This window comes from Panthera tigris, chromosome C1 (genome assembly GCF_018350195.1).
Source record: "Panthera tigris isolate Pti1 chromosome C1, P.tigris_Pti1_mat1.1, whole genome shotgun sequence".
Classification (NCBI taxonomy): Eukaryota; Metazoa; Chordata; class Mammalia; order Carnivora; family Felidae; genus Panthera; species Panthera tigris.
The window spans coordinates 44,344,324-44,357,757 of NC_056667.1; positions in this window are offsets into that span (position 1 = coordinate 44,344,324).

The following is a 13,434-nucleotide window of genomic DNA, read 5'->3' on the forward strand; positions in this document are numbered from 1 at the left end:
GGTCCGGCCGACTTAGGTTTCCTGTATGTGTGCATGCGTGCAGACATGTGCGTGTGACAGTTGAGTCACGGGGCTGAGAAGCAGGGCCGTTGTACGTTTGCCATTGGTAAAGACAGAGGGGATGATGGAATAAACGTTTGCCTGACCCTATACCCCTGTGCCAGAGAGATGTCACCTCTGATTTTGGGAGAGCTCTGAAACAGGATAAGAATCTTTACGTTGCTGTCATCACAAGGACTGGAGATAATAGTACGTGTTTGCGCTTCTCCAACTGGGTAGTCGTAACTCAACATTATGCAGTCGTACATGTCCTGGAGAAGGCACGGGGTGGCTGTGATGTTCTCAACGAGGGACTCACGGTAACTTAGAAGATAGGATTGATTTGTTAATTTCAAGAGAGCAGAAACATGCTTATGGTGAAAGGTTAAGGCCACAATCGCTGGTTACAGACTGTCGGGCTCTGACACTAGGCTGTGCAACCTCAGGCAGATGACTTAACTTCTTTGTGGGTCAGCTCTCTCGCCTACGGAACGGAGGTAACAGCATAAAGGTCGCCATAAAGGTCGAAGAATTAACACATATAGAAAGCTTACGGCAGACTCTCTTTTAAGTGCTCTATGAATGTTAGCAACTACTAGTGGGGGTGGGGGTGGGGTGGGGACAGAATGGAAACACCACGTCCCTTTAAAAGTTAAACCAGGGGATTTCACTGAATTTTAGCCCTTGGGCTGTGTTTCCCTGCCCTCCACATCTGAGCAGAAGTTTTATTTTTTAATTAATTCCTTTAAATTCAAGTCAGTTAACATACAGTGTAGTATTGGGTTTCAGGAGTAGAATTTAGTGATTCATCACTTACATATGACACCCAGTGCTCATCCCAACAAGTGCCCTCCTTGATGCCCATTGTCCATTTGGCCCTTCCCCCCCTGCCCCCCCCCCCGCCTCCCTTCCAGCAACCCTCAGTGTGTTCTCTGTTTAAGAGTCTCTTACAGTTTGCCTCCCTCTCTGTGTTTTACAGCAGGCTGGGTTCTCATATTCCTTCTGTGCATTTAGGGGCACATTTATGGAAAATGTTGAGAGGCGATAGATTAGCGGTAATTAGCTAATCTATCTACCACGTCTATATGGTCGGTGCAAGACACATTACAGCTGTCATCACCGACGTTGTTCGTATCATCCCAAGGAAGGTTTTATCCTCCAAACTTGGGAAGGCGGTCCCTTGTTTTAAAGAGCTGACATTGTTACCGGGAGATACTTGTCACATCTTCTGGTTGAGCAAGACCTTCACAGGCTGTTTGTAGGGCCTCGGAGAAAACCAGACCTAATTCTTTTTAAGATTTGGGGGATAAAATGAAGTTTGACCATTCTCCCTACGCATCACCTGCTCATCCACCTGCTTAGAAACAGCACTTGGTGGTTTCTAAATATCAAATCTATTCTTGGGAGGACAAAGACTAGCCATTTGGAAAGAGCTGCTAAAACTTTGTTGGGTAGGAAATATTTGAAATGATTTGAACCATGTTAAAACTTCTCAGGGGTGCCTGGGTGGCTCAGTCAGTTCAGCGTCTTGATTTGGGCGCGGGTCATGATCTCACGGTTCATGAGTTCAAATCCCGTGTTGGGCTCTGCTCTAACAAAGCCAAGCCTGCTTGGGGATTCCGTCTCCCTCTCTCTCTCCGCCTCCCACCCCGCCGCTTCTCTTTCAAAATAAACATTTGAGGAAAAAAAAAAAAACCCTTCCCAAATATAAATGAAAAAGACTCGACCCTGTTTTCTTTTTTGATATCATTCAGCTGATAAATCCAAATCGACATAAAATTCAGGGCTGCCAATGGGACGGGGAGATGGGCATTGCCACGGGATTGAGTTACATCTGATCCTGTGAAGTGAAAATGGCATGTAATCAATATTGCCCTTGAACTGACCTTTAAATACAGCATACATGATTTGTGTTTTATCATTCCCCATGTAAATTTATTTGAAAACCTTTTATTTTAAAGAGTCTCTCACACACAGAAATAAATTGTGTGAGGAAAAGTTCTCCCTGTAGCTGCCACTCAGCTACAACAACCATCAGTGTTTTGATCTGTCCATCACTTACCCTCCCACCTGTAATTTTGCTGCAGCCTTTCTTTTTTCTTTCTTTCTTTCTTTCTTTCCTTATTTTATTTTATTTATTTTAAATCAGGAATTTCATGCTCTACTAACTGGGCCAGCCAGACGCCCTGTGCTACAGCATTTTAAAAAGCAAATCAGAAACATCATGTCATTATGCCCCAGATATTTAAGCCTACATTAAAAACTAGTGAATATTTTTTTGACCTAAGCATAATGATATTATCATACCCATCAAAATGAACAATTGATTTATATTGCCAAATACCAGGTGTTTTTTTTTTTTTTTGTCTAAAAAGCATCTTTTTATAGTTGTTTGAATCAAAACTCCAACAAGGCCCACACGTTCACACCAATTCTTAAGCATAACAGAGAGTTGGGAAACTCTAGGTCAAATTAGAGAAAGAAAGGAAAGGAGCCTCATAATTATCGCTAATTATAATGGCCGGTTGGAGGTAATGCGGTGAGGACCATTGTGTGCTTTTCTATTTTGCTTCCTTCCTTCCTTGACCTTCGCTCTAGCTGGCTTGAAGCATCCATCATCCTAGGGGAAGGTCATGATTTGTAACAGAAGGAATGGCAAAGGAAGGAGCAAGTTAAAATCCCTCCTCTAACTTAGTGTAGAATAGAATTATCCAACAGAAAAGTGACTTTGCAAGCCAGGTGTTACCTTGAGAGGGGATTTCGAAGATCCTCTAATCTCTCTAGCTTTCAACAGCGCAGCCTGATCGACCCAGCTTATGGTGTTCCCCCAGTGTGGACCAAACGTACCCCTGTGCTCCATTAAGGCCTCTCCAAGAGGCTGAAGTGAAAGATGGAGGGCATGACGTGTGCGTGTGTGGGAAATCTGACCTTTTGGGGCCCCGTGAGATACTGAGAAAGAGAGAGAAGGAGAAAAGAGGTATGAGCAGGTGAGAGACCGATTCAGATTGTGTGTTCTCCCAGCTTTGGCCCAGAACGCGGAAGGCACACTGGACAGGTGGGGCTCTCACCAAGGGCAGAGGAGACTCTTGTCCTTGACGCTGGAGGCTCTGCCGAATAGTGTCATCTTGGGGTGTGACCGCATCCACATGGCAGTGCAGTGTGACCAGGCAGAGGGGGGGCTCAAGTTTAGCTTTCCTGAGCCATCCTTATTTCCATTGAGGCACGGAAGGAGCCAGAACACGGTGCACTTTTGCTGGGGAGCACCGCCAGTGGGAGCCATCACGACTGGTAGAGGGTCAAGGTGCCCCGGGGCAAGGACTGCACAGTGGACCACCTGGGTCCGGCCAAATTGGAGGCATGGCAAATGAGAGGGCGTCGAGGGCCAACAGAGGAGTCTAACTTGCCAGGGAGAGCTGGTCTGAGGCAGAGTCAGCCAGGCAGTCCCCTGGGCTCTGACCAGCTGAGGAAAAGCCTGGGCCACAAGTTACTGCATTACAGATGCAAACTTCTGCTGTGTATCCCAGCAGGTGGATCAGGAACCCCCATCCAATTCGGGCCAAAAGAGCCACAGCAACCACGTGAATACGACTCTTCCATGATATAATTTAAGCCCCACTCTCCCCACTTACACCCAGATGTCCTCTTGGAGAGAAGCCAAAAGACTTTTGTCTGAGAGACTAAGACTTTATTTCCCCCTAGGGAGTAAACATCCTTTGAAGGGACCGTTTACATTTTTGTGTTATACTAAGGTTCAAACCTGATTAGACATGCGAGCAATCAGGTCATACTTTTGAATGGCTTTTGGCTATTTCCAAAAATCAAACCCACTCTCAGAGGATAAAGATTAGCCATTATTGGGGCGCCTGGGTGGCGCAGTCGGTTAAGCGTCCGACTTCAGCCAGGTCATGATCTCGCGGTCTGTGAGTTCGAGTCCCGCGTCAGGCTCTGGGCTGATGGCTCAGAGCCTGGAGCCTGTTTCCGATTCTGTGTCTCCCTCTCTCTCTGCCCTTCCCCCGTTCATGCTCTGTCTCTCTCTGTCCCAAAAATAAATAAAAAACGTTGAAAAATTAAAAAAAAAAAGATTAGCCATTATTGAAAGGCTTCTAAAAATATTCTAAGTGATAAAAAATGGAAGACAAAAAAGTTAACCTCATTAATTACCTGCCCAAATGTAAACTAAAACCATACTTTTTTTTCTTTAAAGTCAGTAAACATTGGAAAAAACACACAGAATCTATTAATCAGAAGGAAAAAAGTGATAGACAAAACAAAGGAGCCACACATTCTTGGGCAGTTTGAGTTTTGATAGGAGTTAAATGCTGCACTCTGGCACAACACTAATATTTACCAAACACTTTCCCTGTGCCTGGCTGGTGCTATTTTAAGAGATTTCGGTGTGTTATTTCACTAAATCTTCACAATGACTCTATGGAATATATGTATTCTCATTGTTCCACTTTGCAGATGGGGAAACTGAGCCACAGATGGGTTAAATACCTTGCTAAGGTTGCAGGTAGAAAATAGACCCAGGATTGAATCCAGAAAATCAGATGTGAGGTCCATTCACCTTAACTCTGCCTACCTGGTTTTGGGCACTCAAACCTTTCTGCCTGTGTGGTGACTAGATCTTCAGCATTGACGAGGGGTAGGTGGAGAACTTCAAAACATTTCTTCTTGTCTCTGGTCTATGTTAACATTGAGCCTCTATAGTTTTAATGCGTGTGGATAGATTTGTTTGTTGCAAGGGTTGGTATATTTCTGAGAAGCCCTAGCATGGGCTTAGCCAGAATAGGTGCTCAGCCGGTGTAACTCTTTGAATCCGAATCTTGTTTAATCAACTCGTTCACACACACGGCTCTTTGAAAATGTCTAGCGCAGAACTTCAGCAGTTTCTTTCTATCTTCGCAAGGTGGCATTTCTTGTGGCTTCCCTGAACAGTATCCTTCTCCTGCCCTGGATTATTTATCTCACCTTCTGAGTGCTCCTGGGTAGCCACTGCCCTTTCAGCCTGGGTTCTGGAATAAATACACATGGAACTGACCTGACCCAACCACAGTGTAGCCAAATGCAACTGCCCAGCAAGCTGAAACAGAGCTTCCTGGCCCAGCCAGCCTAGATCAGCCGAACAAGAGCTTGCAATTGTGAGGATACACGCTTGTTGTTGAAAGCTATCGAGGTGTGAGATGATTGTTACGGGGCATTATTATAACAAGAGCTGACAAATACAGGGCGATATATTCTAAAGTCCACGTGCACGTTAAATATGTGAATGATGTGACCTGAGAAGGTAAATGAGTATCACTTCAGGAAAACGATATGGACCTATATCTATAGCTCTATCAAGAGTTCTAATTTCTACCTTAGAAAACAAGCAGCAATATGGACAAACTTCATCATGGTGTCCTTCCTAATGGTGGAAATTGAAGAACAGTTTTAAAAAACAACACTGGCATCACGATCACATGGTGATTTGAGCCAGATTGAAACCGATTGTCTCAGTAAATGAAGTCTGGGGGAAGGCAGTCCAACAATTGGTCTGACGGCTAAGTGGGTATAGTTGCTGTCCAGCTTTCTGCTTCATCAACTGTCTTCACAGTTGAAGGCAAATGCTGCAGCACCAGCCATCACATCCACATTCCAAGCGACGAGAAAAGTAGCAGAGACCTGTGCAGGCTCTTACTTTAAGGAGCCTCCTCCGACTTCCTCACCCAACACTTTGTTTCTACGTCAACAGGAAAAATGTCGGCCCAACCTTGTGTCTAGCTACAAAGTTGGGTACTGTAACTGTAGAAGAAAAGGAGAATAAATGTCGAGAGAGACCCATAGTTACTAAAATTATGAATATGAAGACCTGTAGTGCGTCCTGTCCTAAAATTTACTCTGGCAGTTGCAATCTACTGGCTTCTTGCCTCAGAGAAAAGATACCTACATTCCCAGGGTTTGTTGGGGCAAATCGTGTAGGAGCTTTTCCAGTGGACCACGGTGAAGCAGCGGGCGGGTGACCATCCAGAGTGGGAGACAGAATGGGTGGAAAAGGCAAGAGGGGCATTTCTGGGTTCCTGGGGCCGCAGAAGCTGAGAGGGACAAGCTGGAGGTGGATCCATCGTCACAGTCAAGGGACCTGCAGGGTGGGGTCGGTGAGAGGCCGAGAAACGGTTTCAGGAATGAGTTTCAAACACCGCTGAGCAGAGAGAGTGTGATAAAGCCATCCTCTGCCAGTGTCAGTCCATTAAGAACTTCCCTGCCTTTCTTATCTTGCCTTCCTTGCCTCTCTCTTCCGCCGGGGCGGGGGGGGGGGCGGGCAGGAAGCACAGTTATCATCGAGAGGAGCGAGGAGACATGGAAGTAATCATGGAGGAGGAGGGCGGAAGACAGACCCTATCTTTCCCTCTCCCTCTCCCCACCCCTCAAGCCAGCCTCTTGCTCACACAGACCTGCAGCAACGGCGACAGGGGTGTAACTGACCCTTTGAACCAAGCTTGGAGCTTTGATTACCCCCCTCTCCTTTTTTTTTTTTTTTTTGGTAATGTTTGTTCGCTTGTTTGTTTATTTATTTATTTATTTAGAGGGAGAGGAATGTCCCGAGCAGGCTCCGCACGGGCAACACGGAGCCAGATGTGGGGCTCGAACCCGCGAACCATGAGATCACGTGCTGAGCCGAAATCAAGAGTGGGACACTTAACTGACTGAGCCACCCAGGTGCCCTCTCCCCTGGGACTTTTAATGAGCGAACTGAGACTAAATTTGTTATTTGAAAAGACTTACACAGACTTAAAAAGACTTACGTGATTTACACAAATCACGTTAAGTGTCAGCAGAAGATTCATGACTCTGGTAGGTGTCATTCAGAGGACGGAGAGGAATTTTCCCCAGTGAGTACATTTCAGGGCTTAGAGGGGACAAAAAAAAGTAAAGGCACTACTTTCTCTGAGTCCTATCCGTTTACCATATACCAGTTACATGTCGGGCAATTCTTATGTAGTAACATTAACTGAAAAGGCAATATGCAGATTTCTATATAATATATGACCCAACTATGTGAAAACACACACACAATGAGAGAGGAAGGGGGGGAGAGGGGGAAAGAGAGAGAGAGAGAGAGAGAGGGAGAGGGGAAGGGGGGCGAAAGGGACAGAGGAGTGGGGGGAGAGGGGAAGGGGGGGAGAAGGGGAAAGAGAGAAGAGCATGGTAAGAAATAGCAAAATGTTCAAAGCGCTGTCCTCTGTCTTTGATTGGTCCTTGCTCCTCTTTTCCTCTGGGCTCTGTGGCCATCCTTCCTCTCCACCTGTTCTGTGCTCTGTTGGCTTTCATATCCCGCCATAACGTGGTCTGTGATTATTGGTTTAGGTGTCTCTGATTGGACCGTAAACGCCTCGAGGGGAAGGTCCATGTCTCCCCTTCTTTCCCCAGGACCCAAGACGGAGCCTAGACCACAATCCACACAGGATAAAGGTACACGTTTATTAAAGAACGGAGGGGCATTATTAGGGCAAAAAATGAAGGGAGGAAGCCCAGGTCTAATGCTTGGTCTGAATGCCCCAACTTGTGGCAGTCACTCTCTCCTCTCTGCCCCACAACGTGATCTTGCGTCTCCAAGATGCCTCAGCCTTATGTTAGTCATCCGCGTGCTCATATTAGTTACCTGTGAACCATTTGGGGGTCGGACCCGTACACTCCGAACAATCACAGCAACCGTGCACCTGCTGCAAGCTGGGCAGGGCGCCAGGTAGGGCGCCACACTCTGGTGCACACCCCGGGGACCTTGTTAACACGCAGATCCCGATTCCGCAGGTCTGGGGTGGGCCAGAGTTACCGCATTTCTAAAAGGCGATGCCTATGCTCCTGGTGCAAGGACATGCTTGGAGTAGTAAAATGCCAAGGGATTGAACTCATTTGATTCTTACATTAGTTCTAGGAGCATTTACTACTATTTACTGCATTTGGCAATACATTTTTTAAATTGTTTATTGTTTTTTTTTTTAATTTTTTTTAACGTTTATTTTATTTTTGAGACAGAGAGAGACAGAGCATGAACGGGGGAGGGTCAGAGAGAGGGAACACAGAATCTGAAACAGGCTCCAGGCTCTGAGCGGTCAGCACAGAGCCCGACGCGGGGCTCGAACTCATGGACCGCGAGATCATGACCTGAGTCAAAGTCGGCCGCTTAACCAACTGAGCCACCCAGGCGCCCTGTTTATTGGTTTTTGAGAGAGAGAGAGAGAGAGAGAGAGCAAGTAGGGGAGGGGCAGAGAGAGAGGGAGACAAAGAATCTGAAGCAGGCTCCAGGCTCTGAGTTGTCAGCACAGAGCCTGACAATGGGGCTCGAACTCATGGACTGTGAGATCATGACCTGAGCCGAAGTCAGACGCTTAACCGACTGAGCCACCCAGGTGCCCCAGTGCTAACTTTAATATGGGATCTTTCCAAAGTTCTGCATGCTCAGCTTGCCAAGTGGGCTCCTTTAGGAGCTGTCTTTGCACTGTTGGACCCTGGAAAGGAAGGGGTGAGACGGTCACTTGTGTTTCTAAAATTAAACCTTGGGCCATGCTTTGGCTCTGGGGAAAGGCCAGGGTCTGGGGATTACCGTCCACTTGAGAGCGGGCATCCTGTCCTGAAGTGTGCCCACTGCTCCTTTTGTGGACCCCGCTGGCCACGGAAGGGTTGTCGGCTCCAGTCTGGGGAGGCCAGACCCGCCCAGTCGGCTCAGTGGGATGACCCGGAGTGGGAGCATTCGCCCTGCTTACTGGGAAAGGCCTGTTTCCAGGGGGAAACCGGACAATCGCTCACACCGATTCACCTGCTTATCCTGACAGCCTCCTGGGAGGCAGGAGCTGTCATGGCCACTTCACAGATGGGAAAGTGGAGGGGCGGAGCTGGCTTTCACGCCGGGGTCTTCTGGGTCTTCCAAAGCCTGTGGGGCACTACGCTGAGTCCCTTGGGGTTCATGCAAGGAAGGTCCGGAACGGTGGGAGACATCCAAACATACTCCTCTTTGAGGGAGGGTGACATGGGGAGAAACGAACCTGGGCTGGTTTAGGCCCAAATCTTGCCACGTAAGAGCTGCGTGGCTGTGAGCAGGCCACCGGACCACCTGTCTGAGACTCTGTGTCCTTCTCTAGAAAGCAGAGGTAATAGTTATGCGTGCACAGGCGATCCTCATTGTTCACGGATTCCAGATTTGTGAACTTGCCTCTCGCCGAAATTTATTTGTGACCCCCAAATCAGTAGTCACGGTGCTTTTGCTGCCATTTGTGGACGCCGCAGAGTGAGGGGTCACCCGTTGCACCTGTTCCCAGCCAAGGCCAGAGGAGGTGACCCTCTGCCTTCCTGTTTCGGCCCATACTCTAAACAGGTGTCCTTTATGCAATCAACTGTGTGCCACGTTCTTCACATTTTTGTGGGTTTTGCCCATGACCTCCCTGTTTAAAAGGAAACAGCTGTTGTGTGGCATGTCTATACCATGCAGATGCCCATGGGGTCATGGGCGCCCCAGTGCCAAAGTGCTGTCTAGTGAGTGGTCCTATGCGCCTTGTGGAGAAAACACACGCGTTGGGTAGCCTTCTTTCGTGAGTTCAGCGTTGAGTTATGGTGCTGTTGGCTTGGAGTTCAATGTTAATAAATCAATAGTATATATTAATTACTTACTTGGAGAGAGAGAAAGCGAGAGCAGGGGAGGGGCAGAGAGAGAGGGAGAGAGAGAATCCCAAGCAGGCTCCGCACTCCCAGCGTGGGTCTTGAATTCACGAGCTGTGAGATCATGACCTGAGCTGAAACCAAGAGTCGGACGCTCAACCGACTGAGCCACCCAGGCGCCCCCAGACGTCTTTAAACAGAAACACATATGAAACAATAGAACAAGGTTATGTACTGATGGGTTGATAAGAACATTGTGACCAGGGGTTCATAGGAACCTAACCCTACATTTCCCTACGAGCAAGGGTTCAGTATTTGCTAACTCAGTATTCATGGTGACTTTATAGAACATAATCATCTTGAATAACGACAATCAACTCTAGATGTTTCAGGGTCACGTTGCATGTCAGTCCCTTTCTTTCCTGGTCGCACTCACTGACCTTTCCGGGGAAGGGCCACGCTGGTGAGACCACGGCCATGGCCAGAGGCAGCGGGGAGGAGCAGACAGCAGAGTTAAATGTGTGCGTGTGGACTCTCCTCATGAGACCCTGAGCATACATACGCTGCACCCTCTTTCTCCCCCCGCCTAAAAAGGGGTGCGTGTGAGAGGTAATGACACGGTGAATACCCTGTGGTTTGTGGTGAAGACTAAATGAGTTGATGCGTATAAGGCATTTAGAACAGAGCCTGGTAAACAGGGCCAGGACTAGGGGGAGGGGCTTTGGGGGCCAAAGTCAAGGATGCGTTCACCCCGTGCTTGCTGGCCTCTTTCGATTTTGTTTTTGTTTTTATCTTTTATTTATTTATTTTTTTTCTCTTTCGATTTTGTACCCGAGCTGTCTTTCTCATTTCAGCCTTGTCCCCAGCCCTGCTGGCAAATGGGTATTGGCCACTGCTATTACCAACAGGAAGTCCCCTGCTCCTCCTGTCCTCCCCGTCCCCCGGGAGAGGCCACTGTCAGTGGGCCTGGGTCTCACCACGGGCATGGCGTGCCCCCTCCTGGGTCTCATTCTTTCATCGGTCAGCTGGAGACGACATCAGCCTAGACATCCGTGACCTCGCCACCAGCCCCAGAGGGTGGTTGTGAGCCCACAACAGAGAATGGGTGCACAGGCCGCTGCAAAACTGTAAAGTGCGAGACGATCAGGAGGTGTTAGTGTTCATTCGAATGCCCCCTTCTGTCACTGTCATTCATCGAGAGGTCGCAACTGAACTTGGACCCGCCCATGGCTTCAGACCGTACCCCCCTCAGAGAAATGAGTTCCATATGGCTAAACCCTGGGGTAGGAAGGAACACGCTGTTTTTTATTTATCCTAAAGGCGACATTCGAAAAACTCTCACCCCTGGCCTTCTCCAAATCTGGCATCCCAGGCTTAGGCTGTTACCGCGTGAGCTCATTTTGGTCTTTGAAGAGCCTATGGTAATTTTACAGGAAGGCAGAGATGAGACACGGTTGAAGACCTACTCTGGGCCAGGCAGTGTGCTAAGCGCTTTTGATAAACCCTTCGTAATCCTTACAAATCTGCAAAACAGATGCTGTTATCTTCAGCGCACCAGCGTGGAAATGGGGGCCGAGAGAGGTGACGGAGCCTGCTTGGTGTCACACGGTCAGTCAACGGGAGGGCTAAGGTTTGCACTTGGCTCTGGTCACGTCCCGGAGTGAGGGAGCCTGGGGGTTAATCTTGTGGGCTTGGGGCTCCCACAGGTTGAATACCAGCTCCTTCCTGACCTGTTGGGTGAATTTGGGCAAGCTCCTTTAAATTCTTGGTTAATTGAAAAAATTAATCCTTGGGGTGCCTGGGTGGCTCAGTCACTTAAGCGTCTGACTTCCGCTCGGGTCATGAGCTCTCGGTCCGGGAGTTTGAGCCGCGTGTCGGGCTCTGTGCTGACAGCTCAGAACCTGGAGCCTGCTTCGGATTCCGTGTCTCTCTCTCTCTCTCTCTCTGCCCCTCCCCACCCCCGTGCACACGCGCTCTCTCTCTCTCTCTCTCTCTCTCTGAAAAATAAACTTAAAAAAAATTTAAAATAAAACATTAATCCTTAAGTAAACGAACTACTCTTAGTCAATCCTCGGTTTTTTCTTCTGCGGAAACAGTGATGGCAACATTTACTTTGTGAGGTCAAAGTGAACACTCACTCACTTATTCCCGTGCTTCTCACAGCCCCTAACTCAGAATAAGGACGCAGCAATGTGGGTTACTCTGCTAGAATGAGGAAGGTGGCTAAGGAAATGCCCCCTTAGTGGAGGGGGTACATACATTTTCTGAGGGCTACAGAAGTGATCCAGGGATCCAGCCTCTCCCACCCGCGCCGGAGGAAGACAGTGCTGCTGACTCCTGCTGGCTCGGCGTCTCCCACACCCACCTTCTCCCTCGGAGCCCCTCGCCAGCTCTGTTCCAGACCGGGCGCTGGCGGGCATTCTTCGCATGTTCTATCACCTGAGAACATTAGCCAGTGCCTAGGCAACATTGTTGTCTTCGTTCTTTTGGCTGTAGTGCCCTAGGGCCTGGGCATGACGGCGAGGGATGGGTCTGGGTGTGCGTGTGTGTGTGTGTGTGAGAGAGAGAGAGAGAGAGAGAGAGAGAAGGAATGTGAGCCAGAGCACTGAGGGCTTGTGTGTGTCCGAAGACAGGAAAGGACTGGATATTAGGCAGGGAGGGCGAGCGTGTGTGTCTGTGAGAGACCGAGCAGCTGTGCGACCCATGTGTCACTGTCAGTGTGTGCTGAGGTCTGCATCTGAGTAGGGATGATGGGGCAGGATGTCTTTCATCTCCTGTGAATCTGGTGGGGAGGCCGCTGTCCCAGCCACCAGAATGTAGAACAGAGCAGTGGGGGGAGGAGGAAGTCCTCTTTATATCGGGACAGGAAGTCTCTTTACTGAGAGCTTGTAGGTGGCCATGGGCACCAGGAGGTGCGTGATGTGGCCTGACCTCATGGCCCCTTTCCCATTGTGAGAACAAGAAAGGGAAAACAGAAGCAGTGTTTGCACGAGGGATACTGGGACCCAAGTGGCTACGGGATCGTGGGACCAAGTGGCCATGGGATTATAGAGCCAAGTGGCTATGGGATTCCCCACTTGGGACGGCCCTGGGGGATGATCTAGAGAGGATACACTTCATCCATGTAAGAGGCAGATCTGAGGTCCGGAGCAGGAAAGTCATTTACCTCCGATCACATAGACTTGACCTTGAGCCCTACAGGGGCCTCAGGGGCTTGGACTAGAAAAAGGGAGAAAGCCATGGCTGGTTAAGGATTGAGTGGCTGTGTGAGTAAAAAGGGTGGAGGTGGCCAGGGAGGCAATGGTGAAGGGCCTAGATGTGGTCCCACGCCCCCCCCCCCACGTGTTTTGGGGGTGGGGTTGTTAAAAGGTCTGGGAGAAAAAAGGAGCACTTAACCCATTAGTGCCTGGAGCTGTGCGTCCGTGTCCAGCCCTCTGCAGCATCCGGAAGGAGTCGGAGAGATGCTTGTGGCAGGGAACAGAGGACAAACGGGACATTGAAGTGACAGCCAGTAGAGCAAATGAGGCCAATGTAGCGGAGGAAGGTCCATGTGGGGCTTCACCTGAGGGGACACTGGGTAGCCACCAGAGCCGCCTTCCTGTGTGTGTGTGTGTGTGTGTGTGTGTGTGTGTGTATGTGTGTCCCTCTAGCGCCCTCTACTGACAAAGCCTAGCATTCCACCTGCTGGCAGAGGAGAATTGCTCCCAGGGTCCCGCAACGCCATCACGAAGCCGGCCAATGAGGGTGAGTCCGGGGCTGAGA